The 17780-nt window shown below is 42.3% G+C and overlaps 1 protein-coding gene across 16 annotated transcripts in view; it reads left to right on the forward strand.

The window, feature by feature from the left end:
• Nucleotides 1–1285: 1285 nt before the first annotated feature.
• The window catches only part of eag (potassium voltage-gated channel protein ether a go-go), a 74623-nt gene continuing 58128 nt past the window's right edge, over nucleotides 1286–17780 (forward strand). For 15 of the 16 annotated variants that reach the window (XM_018015248.2, XM_018015252.2, XM_018015249.2 and 12 more), the window contains exons 1-2: nucleotides 1287–1446; nucleotides 1796–2024. The gene's annotated coding sequence lies outside the window, so the exon portion shown is untranslated. Of the gene's footprint in view, nucleotides 1447–1795; nucleotides 2025–17780 lie in introns of all 16 variants that reach the window. The other variant, XM_089475295.1, reaches the window with a different exon arrangement.

Raw genomic sequence — 17780 nt, forward strand, 5'->3', positions numbered from 1 at the left:
GTTATTGGGAGAGCAAACAGAAATACAATGCGCTCAATGCTAATTACAACTAATCACAATAGCTGTTGGTGGTGCTCTCTTAAGTGCGCTCTCTGCCGCACTCCCGCTCCTCTCTTTGCCAGTTTTTGCTTACAGCTCGCTCTTTGCTCCCTCTCTCTATCTTTCTCTCTCTCTCTCTCTCTCGCTGGCAAATGCATACGCAAGTCGTGCTGTTGCATTGGCCCCCAGACACTTGTTTACTTTCTTGTTGCGCTAAACTTGCGTTTTGTGAACTTTGGACTCGGCGCACGGCGCTCAGCGTCAACGCCGTCTAAATTGTTGGCGCCTTTGCTTTCAGAGTGACGGGTCGCTCGCAGTCGAAGCAGATACAAATATAAATAAATAAAATAATCGTAATGCGATGCAAACCAGTTTACCGTTTCCCCTTGCTCTTGTTGTTGTTGTTGTTTTTCTTCTTGATTTCGCTGCTGTTGAGACTGCTGAATGTTGTGTTTGTTGCATATGGTTTCTTTCGCATGTATGTATGTATGTATGCCTGTGAGTCTGTAAGTATGTCTACAGGAATGCAGATATGCGTTTCTGTATGTCCGTCTGCATGCGTGTATGTAAATATATGTATGTATGTATATATATATATATTTACCGTGTTTTGTTTTGCGTGCGATCAATTACTGTTTGTTTTAAGATCGCTGCTGAGTGTTAAGTGATCAATTTAAATAGTAATTTTCACACGGCTTTTTACCCATATTTATATATTGTCTATATTTACATACATATGTATATAATTTTACATAGCTGCTACAGGTGCCACACGAAGTAATCGGTAATCGATGAATCTTTAATCGGTTTATTGGCCAAGCTGCACGCCTGCTGCCGCCTACGCGTCTCTTGAAACTGGACCACAGATTCGGGAGTCCCGAATCGGGACCTGGTTTGAGGTTATTTTGCCACCCCAATGCAAAGCGAAAACCCACCCTAGGTAAAGGGAAAACACAAGTGGGAAAACGCAAGTGACGCAGGCGCAAGTATTGGCTGACAAACACCAGATGGCGCTACCTCAAAGCTAGTCAAGAAAAAGCGCAAGCTGAGCTTTCGTTGAGTGGTTGCAAACCAGACCGAACAGCTGGCGAAAGCTACCGAAAAGCACAGCTCAAGCTTGAGCTTGAGTTGTAGCTTTGCTTACAGCTGTTCCATCCATATTCAAAGAGAGTGGGCGCGCGACTCAAAGAGCGGCCGAGAGCGCGAGAGCGAGTTGAGGACAAAGCGTTTGTGCTCGACGCCGCTCGAGTTCGTAACGGGTTCGTAGTCTACTTTTAGGTGCGTAGCCGCGCGCAACATATTTGAGCTAATTCTCAAGCGAATTCCTACACTGAAAGCGTTGCCCAATAAAAAAAAAAATAAAATAAAATAAAAAGAAATAAGAAAAATTCAATTCTTGTGCACTAGGTTAAAATTTTTTGTATTTTTTTATACATTTTTTTTTGAAAACACATCAAAAGAAAACCCAAATAAAACAGAATAACCAAAAAAGTGGCGCGGACTTGAAGCCTGCAAACCTGGCCAAATCCACGTTTAAGTCGGCAATTGTTGCACATAGCCGAACCCTTTTCCCGTTACACTCCCACAATATTTGCATACTTTTTTTTTTTGCGGTGTAAAAATATAATAAATTGGACATATACATATGTATATGTATGTATGTACATATATACATATATATGTATGCATAGGTATATATGTATATATATATATATATATTTCTATCTTTTTACATTTATTATATTTATGTTCATAGTGGAAAGTAAAAAACAAAGTGAAAAGCGAAATACGCGTTACAAGTAATCAAAATTAATATAAAAAGCAAAGAAAAAATAAACACAAAAATATAGAGGAAAAGCCAAAACAAGTGGAAGACAGCGATAGCACAACAAGAAAGCAAGAACCAGGCAAGAGCAAAGCAAAGCAAAAAGGAATACATTATTATTATCCACATAAAAGCAATCAAAAAGCAACAGCAACAAAAGGTAATCACTAAAGAGCCATTGCCGCTAACTTACACACGCACACACACACACACACACACACACAGGCAGACACACAACCGTACAGAGAACTCTGCCTCTCTCTCTCTCTCTTTTGGTTGAGTACTTCATGTATTGTGTAATGAAGTTGAGTTCGCCTGCTCCTGCTTCTTTTTACTTTTTCTTCATTTTTTTTTTGGAAATTCGCCGCTAAAAGCGGCGTCAACGTCGACGGCGAGGCCAAGCGTAATGTGCGAAAGTTACGCATGGCGTGAATGCGCGAGCGAGAGGCATAAACACACTTGTAATTGTTGTCTTAGAGAGTTCTGCTGCTGCCGCTGCTGGTGGCGACGCTGAGCAAAAAATGTAAGCAAGATACAAAGCAAAAACTTCGACTGCTTTCGTTGTTGTTGTAGTTAGCTGAAATGTGTGTCAGTTGTTAAGGCATAAAGGAATGACAACCACACACACAGAGGCACTTATATATTTAGATATACATATATATGTATATATATATATGCATACACGCACAGAGCACAATTATGTCAGCAAGAGGAACAGCAACAACAATTGGTCGCCTGCTGCTTTTTCAAGTGCAGCCAAAAACTATGCAACAGCAACAAAGAATCAAAGAGAGTCGCTGCCAACGCCGCCGTTGACGTCGACGTAGACAGTGGTGCAGCGGCGTTGCGGTTGCATAAGTGTCAACCGCACCACACGCGTACAGTTTGGCAGCCACTGCAGCTGAATGAAGTGCGCCAATGTTGCGTGGCTAACAAATACAAAAGGGTTAACAGTAAAAGCAAGAAGCAGAAGAACTAGAGAAAACAGAAGAATGACAGCAGGCAAATAAAGCGGCAGCGACGCCAGCAGCGCAGTTGAGTGAGAGGCAACGTGACACAAACACACACAGCCAGACTTACAAGTGTGTGTATGTGTGTGTGTGTGCGGTTAGCGAAATGAGAGAATAATAAAACAGGAAACTGAAACTGAAAACTACTTAAATATTTAAAGCAATTGCAAAAAAGGGCGCCTGCGTGTGTGAGTGTCTGTGTGTGTCTGTGTGTGTGTTAAAGTGTGACAAACACAGTGACAAAAAAGTAAAGAAGAAGAAGCAAAAGCCAAATGACAAGCACATCTATGGGCAACAACAACAGCTGAGAGAGAAAGAGAAAGAGAGAGAGAGAGAGAGACAAAAACTGGATGATGGGTCAAGCAAGTAGGGACCGTGCATGGGGAAAGGAAGGCGAGGTGTCTGTGTGCGTGCGTGCGTGTGTCTGTATGTTGTTTCTTTTGGTAGGCTACTTTACTGTTAACATAAAATAAATAAATAAAATAAAAAAAGCCAACTCTTGTGACAGCAACAGTATGAAAATTTGTTGTTGGCGTTTCTCGTTTCCCATTTGTTTCTCTTGGTGTATATTTGCTCTCATATTGCCTGCAAAACCCGCTATTCTGCGTATTTACATACCCGTTCAGCATCTGACTGAGAAATTAACACTTGAAATGAGGTTAGTTGATTTGCATTGTTGCATTGTTTTTGAAGCGGCATATGAAGTCTCTATATCCCTTTTCAATGGGTTTTCGTTTTTGGCAGGATACTGGGGATATCGAAAAGTTGTTCAAAATCAGCAAAAAAGAAATTTCAATGATTTGTCGAATAATATTCTAGAATATTTAATGGTTATACGGATAATATTCCAGAATAATCAAATATGGTAAATCATCCAGAATATTCAATTGAAATGTGAAAAGTGTCACAAAAACTGTAGAGGAAATCGATATCAACCCTGATATCTAATTAACTACATCATATTCCATACACAATTAGTCTATATTTAACTTATACCAGATATTTATCATAATTATTTATGTCGTTAAATATCGATTGGTAGTGGAAAAATGGAAAATGTTATAAAAGTTGTGCATCAGGCCTATTACGGCGAATCGATATCAAACCGGATCTCTATTTGTTTTGTTTTTCGATAAAAATCGATTTTTTTAATCTCCCATATTATCGAAGCTAAGAATTAAGATGTGTATGATTGCAATATTATATGTTGAGTATTCAAATTCTCTTTTAAGATCTCTCTACTGGTTATAAACGATAAATATCTCATTTATGATTTCTGTAAAAATCGAAATTTTCTCATTTGTGGTATCATCGAAGAGAAGAATGTATATATAGATAAAGTGTGTTATTTAATGAATTTTCTCTTTCCCTTCCCTTGTCTCATTGGCATTTCTGTCTGCATAGCAAAGTCGATAAAGTAATTATTAAATTAATAATTAAATTAAGTGGATATATCAATTAATACATATATTATTTATACGATATTTATAGCTCTTTCTGATTATCAAACCCATTCATTCTTTATCTCAGTCTCACTTCAGTTTACAGGGTATCGCAGCCGCAATGCATTCACTTCGGAAACGTTTTAGATTTCTTTTTGCATATTTAATATGACATTCGTAAATGGGTTCGGTGCGTGCGTGTATGTGTGTTTGTGTGTGTCTCTGTGCGACAGTTGTTGTGCCTAATGAAGTGTAGCCCACGCTTATTGCTTGACTGATTCGTCTACATAGGCGACCCGAGCCGTGGCCCAAGCGCCTAGACTAACTGTTACCCTTGCCCCAGCTGAATCGAACATGTATATTTATTGCATAACCAGAGCCAAAAGCACATGCGGCGAGGCTCCAGCATGAGCCAAAACCCAAAAGCCAATCAATCAGTTTGGCCAATGAGATTGGGTCCCACGAATTGGGACGAATTAGGAGGCTTCGACTGGCGGCAGCTGCTTGGGCAGCCAACAGCAGGAGGTGGCAATGAAACCTACGGAATTTGGTTGTCCATTTATCTACGATGACTGCTAGAAATGTACGCACGCCCAAATTGAGTTGCTTCATGACGCACTGGCTTAAAGAGAGAGAGTGAGAGAGTGAGGGAGACAAAAAGTGGAGTAAAGGAGAGTGACAAAGAAATGTTCACTTAATTCCTCTCCAGACATGTTAAAGGCAGCAACCTACAGAAGAAATTAACTTGTACGAATGACTTTCAAAATTTGCCCAAACTCTTTGGGACTTATAAACAAAGTTGGAGAATCGCTTGCCAAGATAAAAATTGATGAATTATGCGGCAAAAGCCATTTGAGCGCTACTCAGTGACATGCATACATATGTATGTGTGCAACTCAGTCTCCTGCAATTGGTATATGGTAGAGTAGATCAAGATATAGGGAGTTTTAATGATATATATGATATAAGATAAAAGACCCCGAACTGTCAAGCAGCTAAAGCATGGCGCAGACAATTACCCGAATTGTGAATCCACGTCTAGCGATTCTCCATATTTTGCGAAAGTCCCAAGACCTGTACTACCAAGACCAAGTACTACAAGCGAATCGAATTGGAATTGAAAATGTTTTTTGCCATATGGCTGACCTCATATGCCTTTCCATTTCGTATTTCGTATTTCCTATTCTTGCAAAGCTATGAGGCCACAAATATTTGCAATTTATGGACTTGATATTTATGCGAATGTGGATTGCGGGACTGTGGGGCTGTGGGACTTTGGGGGGGAGGGGGTCCGTGTGGTGTTTTGCTCTGGTACATGCATATTTTCGTTCATACAATTGTCACGTGTCACGTGTGCCGAGGGCGCAAAAACAAATCATGGTGGCTGCAGGCTGTTGGCCATATCCGTTGGCCATATTGAAAGTCCATCTGCCTTCCGTTTCCTCTTAGCGCTCAACAGCTAACCGGCCGCTTCCTGCTTCCTGCATCCTGCTTAAATGAGCGACGCCTCCATCAATTTCCTATCCCACATAGCTTTTTTCTCTCTTTCTCTCTCTCTTTCATATTCTACTTCTTGCATGCATGCCGTTGCAAGCCATAATGGTGGGTGTAAGGAGAGAGGGGGGGGGGGGGGGGGGGGGGTGATGGTAGCTTGGTGTAGGCGTGTGTCTGACCACCTGCTGACCTCCGCCGATTTTGGCATGTCCTGTCCTTGTCCTCGTTGACCTTGTGTTAAGTGCTTGGCCCGAAGATATCGCCGAAGCTGCTGCTGCTGCCGCTGCCGCTGCCGCTGCCACTGCTGCTGCGGTTGCCGTATCAAAACATGTTTATTAACAGTCTATACATGACCACGCCTCCTTTAACTGATGCGCCCCCTCGTAGCCAGTGGCTGACTTTTACGGCTCCCCAGCGGCACGAACACATGTGTATGGATCGACAGCGCCTGTCAAACCCCGGAGCGACAGTTTGAATAGCGCTGAGCCGGGCCATTTGGGACGCCGCACCATGGGCCTGATCAACTAATTTCACGAGCTAAATTGAACATTTGCTTATTGAATGAAAGTGTTGTAAATAATAGGTCAAATTTGTAGCTCAAGAGATTAACTAAAGAGCATTCGGTACAAGATATATTGATATAGTTTTAAATTCTAGACTAGAGCCAGAGATATACACTCAAATTCGATTGAATTGTTGTACAGAGTCAGCTCAGAGTCTGAGAGTGAGTTAGTTCCTCTACAATTGTGAGGTCGATTAACTCGATTTACATAGCCTTCGATAGAGTTTTGTAGCATTATATTCTAATCCCAATCCGGGACTTGCCAAGTAGAGACTGACATATTTATATCAGCTGGAGCTCAAAACACCCGGCTAAAGTACAAAAACCTATTGCAAATAATAAATAAATTAGAAATCAATTCGAAATGGCAATGGGATAATTTTTTTTTTTATTTACGCAGAAATTCAAATTAACGGGATCGATTTTTTTCATGGAATAGAATTTTTCGATTTATCGCTATTTTTGATATAGCGGGCTACTAATTATCGAGACTTGACTGTATTTAATTTACGTAGTTTCAGAGAAAATGCTTAGTTTGAAGTCATCGAAATAAAAACTTGCAAACGCATTTGAAATATAAACTGAATTAATTAATTAGTATATTCTTATTATATGTTTGTTCCACCTTCAAGAACCTTAGCCTACAACTTTTCCACTAACAGCTGTTAGCTTTGACAGCTGTCAATGCTATTGGCCTCACACGCACACACTCTAATGGGAGTAGCTCGGATTTCTTGGTGGCTCAACTTTTTTACTTAGACAGTTTGGAGTAATTGAATCATCAGGGCTCGAGTTTCAGTCTAGTGCTTGGATCTATGCTCTGAGTTGCGCACAAGGTGGCAATGCAATCAACTGTGAGTGCGTTTGACCCACTGTGCGTGGACGTTGTTGGCGCTGCCGCCGTCCTGTCGCCTATTTTTGTAGCATACTTTTCAGCGTCGCTCGGTCAAGCACGTGCGCAATATGTAAATTTTTATTCGGGTCTTCGCTTATTGCTCTTTTGCTTTATTTTTTTCTTTATGTAAATACGTAATGTGCGTGTGTATGCGTGACTGTGTGTGTGTGTGTGTGTGTGTGTGTGTGTGTGTGTGTGTGTGTGTGTGAGAGCTGCTGCCTAAGCAGCTTGTACGCTCACATGCGCTCGCTTGCTCATTGCTTTTAATAGCCAACAACACGCCACGCATTAATTTATGACTTTGCCCGCTGCTGTAATGGAGCAGAGGGAGGGGAGGCGGGGCGGAAAGTGGGCGGTATCGGAGGTGGGGATGCTGTGTGGCAGGCATGCCAAGCTTTTAACGGAGTCGGCAAGTGCTCGACGCGGCGTATAATTAAAAATTAAAGCACATGGCAGTCAGCAAGGAGCGAGGAGCAAGGAGCAAGCAACAGTGCCTGCCAAACTGTAGACGCCAGCCAGTCGTGTGCCCAAAAGTCCCAGCATACTTTTCGGCTGGCGCTGTAAAACTATTACAATCCCCTCTTTCCATTGTTGCCCCTCTCCCCATCCCCAGCGCTGCTGCTGCTGCTGGCGTCCATTGTTGTTGCCTGCGATTTGTCGTGCCTCGTATTTGCCTTACTTTGGCCCATTGTTTGCCTTATTCATGTGCTTGTGTGTGTGTGTGTTTGTGTGTGTGCTTGCTTACTGTGTCAATATTTTTTGGCGTGAGCCTTTGCTTTTAGCCACATGACAAGTAAATATGGTAGCTCGACTAAAACAAAGCACAATTTTGTGCCCGAGTCGAAGTCGAACCCGAACTCAAAGTCGAAGTCGAAGTGGATGTCGATGTTGAAGTCCTTCCTTTCAGCCTCCAATTCTCCGACTCTCCGTTTCTGCGTCTTCCATCATCAGCTCAGCCACAAGACAAAGTTCTGAAGTTTTTCCAACTTTTTCCATGAAAGCTGCGGCCGTTGCTGTCGCTTACTCTTTCAAAGGCATTTCGACATGAAACTTACAGAGTTTGTGCACAAACATATGTATCTTTATATAAATGCTTTAATTGGCCTTAAAGCGAGTTTTAATAACACGAAAAGTATTTAATTTTTCTTTAAATACATATAACATATTTGCAAATTATTAAATTCGACTTTGTAAAGTATCTTACGTAATGGCTAAATGTGAATCAAATTTACGATTCTTATTTTATTGCCTTAGTGAAAAAACAAAGTGAGAGGTAGCAATGACAATGACAATGGCAATGCCAATGTCAATGATAATGACAATGACAATGACAATGACAATGACAATGACAATGACAATGACAATGACAATAATAATGACAATGACAATGACAATGACAATGACAATGACAATGACAATGACAATGACAATGACAATGACAATGACAATGACAATGACAATGACAATGACAATGACAATGACAATGACAATGACAATGACAATGACAATGACAATGACAACGACAATGACAGCAGTAATGCAAACGCTAATACTAATAAAAAAACAAGTAAGAAAGCTCCAGTCGAGACTGCTCGACTAGGAGATACCCTGAACCCTCCAAGCTGATATTCTAATCATTCTGCACTTCTTTTATGCACACATACATACACATGCATCCAACGCACGAGGGGGTCTGCCACGCCTCCTTCTGCCTGTTACATACTTTTAACAAAACCATTATACCCTGATTTCCCATTGAAAATGGGTTCAGGGTATAATGAACTAATATAGTTTTTCAAATTGATTGCTATTAAAATTGCTATTGAGCTAATATCAGCATTAATGCTAATACTAATATACACACAAATTATGCATATTTTGCTAATGCAAATGCGAAAATCAATTATAATGCTAAGATGAATCCAAATAGCACTAATTATATCGATAATGCTAATAGCAATGACAATTAATTCTAACCATGTTGACCGAACGTGCTCACAATTCCGCATCTACTATGAGTTAGTGCAGCTCTCATGAGAACAATTTGTCTAAATATTGTTTCGAGAGATCTGCCCCACTATTGGATGACTCTCATTTCTTCTTCTTTCCCATCAAGTTCTCATTCATTGCCTTTTTGGTTTCATTTTTGCTGGCGCGACGCGTCGCTTCGCGCAATCGAAAAAGTTTTTATGACACAATTTTCTATTGTGTTGCCATTTGCTCTGCTATTGGTGCTGCTACTGCTTCTTCTTCTTCTTCTTCTTCTTCATCGTCGTCGTCGTCGTCGTCGTCATCTGCTTCTTCTTGTCTGTGCTTGGCACACTTTCGATTTTCGATTTGGGATTAGGTTTTCGGTCGTAGGGCTCCTATGGGGCTGGCAGCACATCGCGTCAGCGTCTAGCTGACGCTTTCGCAACTTCAAAGAGTGCGCCCCACAGTGCTAGCCAAACTCTTCACTGGCCACGCCCACAACGCCTTCGAGCAGCCGTCAACCCTTGGCTGCTGTATGGCGCGCTATTTTTAGCTTGTCGCTCGGGCGTCAAAACTGGGGCGTCAAGTGTGGGCGTGGCACGTGGAGGCAAACAGGCGAGGAGGCGAGCCAACAGCACAAGGATACGGAATATGTTGCTGAGGCCAATGCAAAGAAGTTGCATGCAAAGAGACGCCATGTCCGTGGCAAGTTGCCCACGGGCCACGGGCGACCGGGCACGGATTGTGCAGGGGTAGGTCGGAGGGGCGGTGGACTGTGGGCTGTTGGCTGTTGGCTGTGGGCGGTGGGTGGTGGGCGGGGGTTGGCGTCGTGTTAGACACTGAAACTGAAACGAAATGACGTTTTGCAATTTCGCGCTGCAGCAATGAAAAAGAAAAAGAACTCAAGAGAAAATTATGTGTTGCATACTTACGTGCGCCGCACTGACCTTGCGTGCGCTGTATTCGACGGGGGGCGGGGTAAGGGCAAGCAGTGGAGCAAGGTGCAAAGACTTGGCCAGGTGTGCAACGGTTCGTGTGTCCATGTGTTTTATTGCTCTGCACGTTTTGGGCACAGTTCTAATTGGATAGGGAGACGATAGGTACGCTGCACACGGGGACCCGGGCCACAGCGAATCGATACTGGGGCTGAGGGGCGGTGCGGCACATGGGGCGTGGCCGGGCGCGTTGCGAACTGCAACAGCAGTGCATCGAAGCGTGCGGACACCCAAAAGCTGATAAGCCGCCGCAACAATCAAATCGAATCAAATCAAGTTAAATCAAGTCAAATCACGTTCCGAAACGCAAGTTCAAACCCCGCAAAAGCCTCGACTGGTTGACTGACCAGTCAGACCGTTCCACTTGGCTGCCGTTCACTTTACCTCAAAATAGAAAAGGACATCTTCTGCCATCCAGCCATCCGCTCCACACCATAGTAAAGTTGATTGATTTATGAGTCGTTTATAGAGCAGTAGCTTAAACGAATGAGCATGTGATTGATTCCATTGTGCGTGTCCGAATGCGACATAAAATGTCTTAGCCAAATCTATTTCAAATCATTTAATAGCTCAGCCAATGGAACGTTTCACAAATTAAATAGGATTGAAGAACGAAACTGTTTCACGTCTTTAGCTCTGGCCACGACTTGTGCCAGTTGCCAAATTAACTTTGACGTGTGTTGTCGATGAATAGCTCGATAAATATTAATGCCGCCCAAAACGTTCATTTCTGCATACTAAATCAAAGCTAAATGTGATAGTATCTAAGGGCTCTCGCTCATACTTGAGCAGTTTACTTCCATATGTGGAGTTATAGAGCCGTAATACCCTTTATTTTAACCTGTTATCACTCAGTCTCGCTCTTTCTCCCTTTCGCTACGTATCTACACTCACAGAATCATTTCTGACTGAGCTGCCTAGGATCCATTTAACACCCTCAGGCTTTTTAAACTTGCTGAAACTCCATCTCTCCCTACTCATAGAGGTGTTGTCCAATCTCCACATACTTGGATCAATCCTAATCTTAGATCATATTGATGATAAACCAATAAGCTTAGGCGGTCTGGAAACTCTTCCCTGAATTGCTTTGTTCAATGCAGAACTTATCATGCTTATTATTTAAATTTCCTACATCGAAAGTTTTTTCGTCACGTTTTCCAATACAACTTACAAGCTCAGCGTCCATGTATTATATAGTCTAGAGTATGACTGCTTCGGGTTGGCCTCAACTTTCGTTGTTTGCGGCACTTCGTGGCTGGTTAATCAAATGCCTGGCCTACTTAGTTGAAAGCCCAAGGCAGTTAAACCGAGCGGCTCACGCACAGACACAGACACAGACACAAAGACAGCTACAGAGGGTCGATTGAGAAACCCAATTCTGACCCCAGGCCTGAGTACCGTCTTGCCACAATCAAGGTTAAGCATATGCATATGCACACAGTTATGCGCATATTTATGCATATATATACATACATACATATAATGATATTTATATATAAACTTGTATATTTACACATATATCGCGAGAAGTAGCAGGAGAGAGAATGAGAGAGTGCGGGCACGGAGCCTTTGTTAGTTTGGGCTTTTTCTTTGGTCGTGAAAGCGACCGGAAATGCCAATCAATTAGCTAGGCGCAACCTGGCCCAGGGCAACCATTGGAATGGGCTAATGCTGGCTCTATAAACAACTTGAACAACAGTCGCTGCCTAAGTCAAACCGACTTTAACAGACAGATAACTGCATAACTTACCGACTGCTCCCTCGGAGTTTCCACCTCTAGCCGACCTAAACAGCATTCAGTAACCGAGTTCAATTCAATCATTAATTTCCCAAATTGAAGCAATCTTTCAATATGCCCCACACACATTTCACTCCACTATCTGTGTCAGGTTTTAGCTTTCGTATTGTTTGGTCGAAGGAAACAGTGAAAACAGGAAAAAGGGTTCGTTATTTGACTGGACTAGTTGCATTTGGTATGCCATACCTATGTCTCTGTGCCATTAGTGAATGTAAGCTGCGATATAGTCTCTTTATTGCTTGAAGTAGCCCGAACCTTTTCTTTCTCCGTCGACTTGCCGTTCCTTTGCAGAGTTAGCTCATCCTGTTCATCCTTTCAGAGATATGCAATCCGCATCGATATAAATTCAATGCACAACTACGTATACGTAGATTTTGTCTTCTACTGCTCTGGAGTCCTCCGGCTCCAACTGTTTTCCCTAGCCAAACATTCCCGCTGTTCGTTATGCCACCTAACCTCGAGCAGGGCACACACACACATTGGGAGAGAGAGAGGGAGAGAGGAAAAAAGCATTGTCTTTGTTGGCTCTTTGTTTTCTGAGTTGTGTTTTGTGTAATTGTTGCAACAATTGTGTATGTGGCTGTTGGTGGGCGAGCGGAGCCCAGGCAGTCGTAAGGGTCAAAGGGGCAAAGCCAAAACAAATAAGCAAAACATATTATGTAGCACGATGCTGCGAGCTATGTCAAAGCAACAACAGCAGCAACAATTACAATTGTTGCCTGGTTAGCGCAAAACTGCTGTAAAATAGATGCCGAGAATCGCGCGGGGGGCACACGAGCGGTTGAGCTGTAGTGAGAAGGAGAGAGAGAGAGAGAGAGAGAGAGAGAGGGAGAGAGAGATGAATGAGAGGCATGGTAATGTCGATGTTATTGTTGCATTTGGTTGCACATGCAACAGCATACATGCCATAGAGAGGGCAAGCTACATCCCATACACACACACGCACACATTTGGAAAAACATTCAAAAACATTGACAGGCAGACGAGCCCAGTTGAGCTCGAATATGATGAGCCTTAACCCAGTTTTGACCTGGGCAAAAGTTGAGTTCTAACCAAAATGCAACGAGTTTCGTTGGCATCGGATAATCAAGTAATTAGTCAAGTGCAGTTAAAGCTGAGACAATTTAGGGTAATGCCCAGCTTTAAGCAAGCTCTGCAGCTGCAGGGTGGCAGGAGTCCAGGCAAGCGTAGCTTAAGGGCTCATGGAATTGCTTTGGGCAGAGCGAAAAATATGACTTCCCATGTGTATAGACGGGCTATATGCAATAAAAATCTGTTGCAACAGCGAAAACCATTTGGTTTAATATCTGAAACTTAACTCCCCAAATTATAGCTGTAAAAATCACAAGGCAGCCTTTGCAGACATTGACTGAAGATACTCAGTAGTGCTCTAGAATTTTCACCTGCAAATTCGGCTGTAGAAAGTAAAAGGGACATTTGAGCCACTCAATAAAGAATTGGACTTGAATTAGGCCAAGCTAAAGGGTTTTCCCATCTAAAAAGGTTATTAAAGTGTTGTCTGGCTCGTTCCCTTACAAAAATCTGTTGAAGTAGCCAACGGACATTTCAGTTAATGTCTCAAACTTAACTCCCGATGCTACGCCCAACAAATGAAAAGTGTAATCAGAAAAGGCTACTCGTTCGGCAGCCTTGGCAACGTATTCTGTTTGGGTCTTGTGCACGGCCGAGAACAATAATAAAAGCCAAAAAAAAAAAAAAAAACAAAAAAAAAAAAAACACTTTGCATATCCAGCATCACTTCAATAGACAACTTAAAACGGGGAGGCCGTGGCTCCTTGGGAAACGGCAGCTAGCAAAGCAACAGAGCGAAACAACCTAAAAGTTCATAAATTTTTAAATAGCATCGAACGTCAAAAGTGGCCAAAGGTGAGACTCACAAAGATGAACATGAAGTTGAAGATGATAGGTTGCTGTGTAGGTTTAATGGAGCAGAGCTGAGCTACTCGTTGGGTGGTTGGTTGCCCGATGTTTGATGCCAAGCAGCCAAGTAGCCAAGGAACGAAGCAGCCAGGCCGCCAGCCAGTCAGCATTCTGGCTGCTTCATTTACTTGATGACAAACTCTCATAAATAATGCGAATGCTCTATTAATATTTAAAGCCCAGCGGAAATTAAATGTGTGCACGCTGCGAAAGGCGAGCGAGCTCTAGTCGAAGCCGACTTTGACTCAAAGGTGGGCAATGGGGCAGGCACTTGAAGCGAGCTCGACTACCGAATCGGTGGCAGTTATTATTTCTTTGATTTGATTAGGTATTTCAAGAAACGGGAAAATTTAAATGCGACTACTGTTTGGGTAAAGGCATTGATCCTACCTCTTGCTAGCTTAAGCAGGAGTACAAGAGATGCAATCTTTAGATTCTACTTCTATGTGGGAAAACATATTGATCTTACCTCTTGCTAGCTTAAAGAATAAAAGAGCTGGAATCTTTGAATAGGACTCTTATTCCTAAGACTAATGCAAGGATCTCATCTCTTCCTTGCTGGATAAAATATTGTAGAAATTCCTGTTTGCTTGCGTAAAGTTAGCAGATGAATATCAGAGATAAAGGAAATAGGATATAAGGGATTCATGAGCGTTTGTCAATGCTTGTTCAGATTTGTGACTTTAGATTGAAGAACCATCTGAAAACAGACCAACAAAGATTCTTTTTACTTAGTCTACGAAGTTTTCAATAAATGCATTTGCAATATTATGCTGACAAAATATCTAATGCATTGCAAATGCATTCAGGTGCTCCCGCTTCGTTTCGTTTCATTTGACGCGGCGGAAATGAATTCAAGTCTTCACCTAAGCAGAAAACTGTGATTTCAATAGATGACTCACTCGCACAGTGGGTTGGTTCTCTAGTTGAAGAGCTTAGAAGCTTTTTAATAAAAAGCTTGGCCGTTCTACATCTCCCAGTGCGAATTGAAGAGATTCGAAAGCCTGAGGGTCACTCACTGACACAGCTGGAATTTCATTTCGCCCGAGCAGGGTTACAGGGGATGGGGCTATTTTACCTAGCTCCTAGACAATCTCCGACTTTTCTAGCTTCACAGCAATTTGTAGTTCCATTTGCTGCACTTGTCCGCTCGGTCAGAGGCACTCGTCTTAATTTTTATGAGCTGTCTTAAGTGAGCCATAAAAAATGAACGGAAGGTCGGCACGGGGTAGCTGCCTGAGCGCAGTAACAAATTAAAATGTATGCCAGCATGAGGTAGCTGGGAGCTGGGAGCTGGGAGCTGGCCCAACCACTTAGCTGGGGTCAGGTGAGAACTGATGCGTGCTGCCTGTCAACGTCGCATCGCCCGTCCGTCAATCCGTCGCCGAACGACGTCAATGTTTATCCGGGCCAAAGCCAGAGCCAATGTAATTGTGGTTTTGCAACCAGTTCGTACTCTTCCCTTTGCCTCTACCCTCGGCCATCAGACCTATCTCACTATTTCTCTCTCTCTCTCTCTCTCTCTGGCGTGTCCTCGTGGGCGCATTTAAAGGCATGTGCCACGCCCCGTTTGATATATTGACCAATTTTTGACACAAAAATCTATCGCTATGACGTCACTGCCAATATTTTGCAGTTGCTCTAGTTGTCCTTGTTGCAGCTGCCCCAAGTCCTGTTGCTCCTCATATGAATGACAAGTCCAATTACCCGTGTCGAGTGTGCTCGAATGCTGGATACCCTGTAAGGCTAGCAAGGCTCAAGCTAAGGGTATTTTGCCCAGGCTATGGAAAATTGATTGGTAATACAAATTTGATTGGTTTTTATTATTAATAGATAGTTTTATTCATTCATATTTAGATATTCTGAATCTAGAGATGGTATAGATATAGATATAAGTACAGTCGAGTCCTGATAATTCGAAATGGAAAGTGGATCAGTTTTTTCGATTTATACTGAAATTCAAACTATCGATAACGAATTTATTTTCGAGGGGTTCGAATATTTGCGATTTATCGCGATTTTTGATTTAGTGTGATACAAATTATCGGGACTTGACTGTGGATCATATCATCAATCCGATGCAAGATTATATTATCTATTTCACTAATTCTTCAGCAGAGATTAATGCATAAATCTGAATATATCTTGAGCCCTATAGCTTTATATAATCTAACGGATATTACATAACTTTGTCCTGCATTAAGACTGCAATCTTATTTCCAAGTCCAAACTTCAAGTCGTAAGCTGTCTCAAAGTTCTACTTGGCCGCATCCTTTTGTCTGCTTTATAAGCTATCTTAAAAGCATTATAGCCTCTCTGTTCTTAGCCATTTGCAATGAGGGCATTATAAGCCAACTCTTGACCCAAGTTTTAAACTGGGTCAGGCTCTGGCTGCCTTATCATACTAAATTTGCAATGCAGCTAGCAGCTAGCAGCGCTCGCCTCCTGCTCGCCCGCTCACCCGCTCGCCTGTTCACCTACCCGCCCCATGCACTCCCACATGGGGCCCAGCTTCATTGCTTTCTTTTATCCAGCTGCCAGCTCGGCTCCAGGTAGCAGCGTATCGCGTCAGCCAACGCACTAAAGCCTGAAATTCATGAATGCCTGAGAGCGCTCGACCGGCAAAGTGCGCGTTCTCTAATAAGGCACTAACTACATTCGACTACAGCAACAATGAGCCGGGCTGAGCGGAGGACCTGTCGCTGCGTCTGTTTGAATTTTAATGAAATTAAAGATTACTGAGCTCAGCTCAACAACAAACAAACAACAAACAGCAGCAGCCAGCAGCAACCAGCAACAACAACATCATCATAAGTAAGAATAATAAACAACAGAGGGCGCTGCAGCCAAGTCCAGCGCTTATCGCACAAGTTTCAAATGAGCTCAAATTCGCTCACAACAGCTAGTTCATCTATGTATGTGTATGTGTATGTGTATGTGTATGTGTATGTGTATGTGTATGTGTATGTGTATGTGTATGTGTATGTGTATGTGTATGTGTATGTGTATGTGTATATGTATATGTATATGTATATGTATATACAGCTCTAATTAACTGACATACATCGACTTACTTGTTAGCAGCTCTCAAATGCAACCCATTCACTCACTCCCTCTCCCTCTCCCTCTCGCTCTCTATCTCTCTCCCTCTCTGCCTCTATATCGAGTTGCATTGCGCTGCATGTGCGTATATAAGATAACATAATTAGATAGTTTGTGTTCAACACCTTTGATTGACATTTGATGTACACAATAGCTCTTAATTATACGTAAATATCAACGTAATTAAACCAATTCGATACATCTTGGATTACTTAGAGATAATTGTTACGTTAGTCCGTTGCCTGACCAACTAGAATCTCGGATTCCATCATGCAGTTGGCTTTATTATTCATTTTAGAGCTTTACATTTTCCCAACTTCTACTACTACTACTACTACTACAGCAATTCAAATAAATGATATACAAAACAGGGGGCAATAAAACCAAATAGATTTGCTTTATTACTCTGTTTATGGTTTTATTTTGATGCTGCATTCATGGCATTAAGTTCGAAATTGCAATAGCGTCTCGAATGCTGGCGCCGACGCGACGTTGACTTCTTCAAGTCTACTACGATAGTAGTAACAACACTTTTCGCACTTCGTGCCAGTTTCCGAATGGATGGCCACATGCTGATTTCGGATTATAAATCCATGCTAACGACAGATTGACAGATTCTGATTCGCATTGCTGTGAGCATTTGAACGATTTAACTGATCTATTTAAGAATCGAGTCCTTTCGACGGCATCACTGCCGAAATATGTT

Source organism: Drosophila arizonae, chromosome X, assembly GCF_054131065.1.
Source record: "Drosophila arizonae isolate 15081-1271.41 chromosome X, UAZ_ARI_1.0, whole genome shotgun sequence".
NCBI lineage: Eukaryota > Metazoa > Arthropoda > Insecta > Diptera > Drosophilidae > Drosophila > Drosophila arizonae.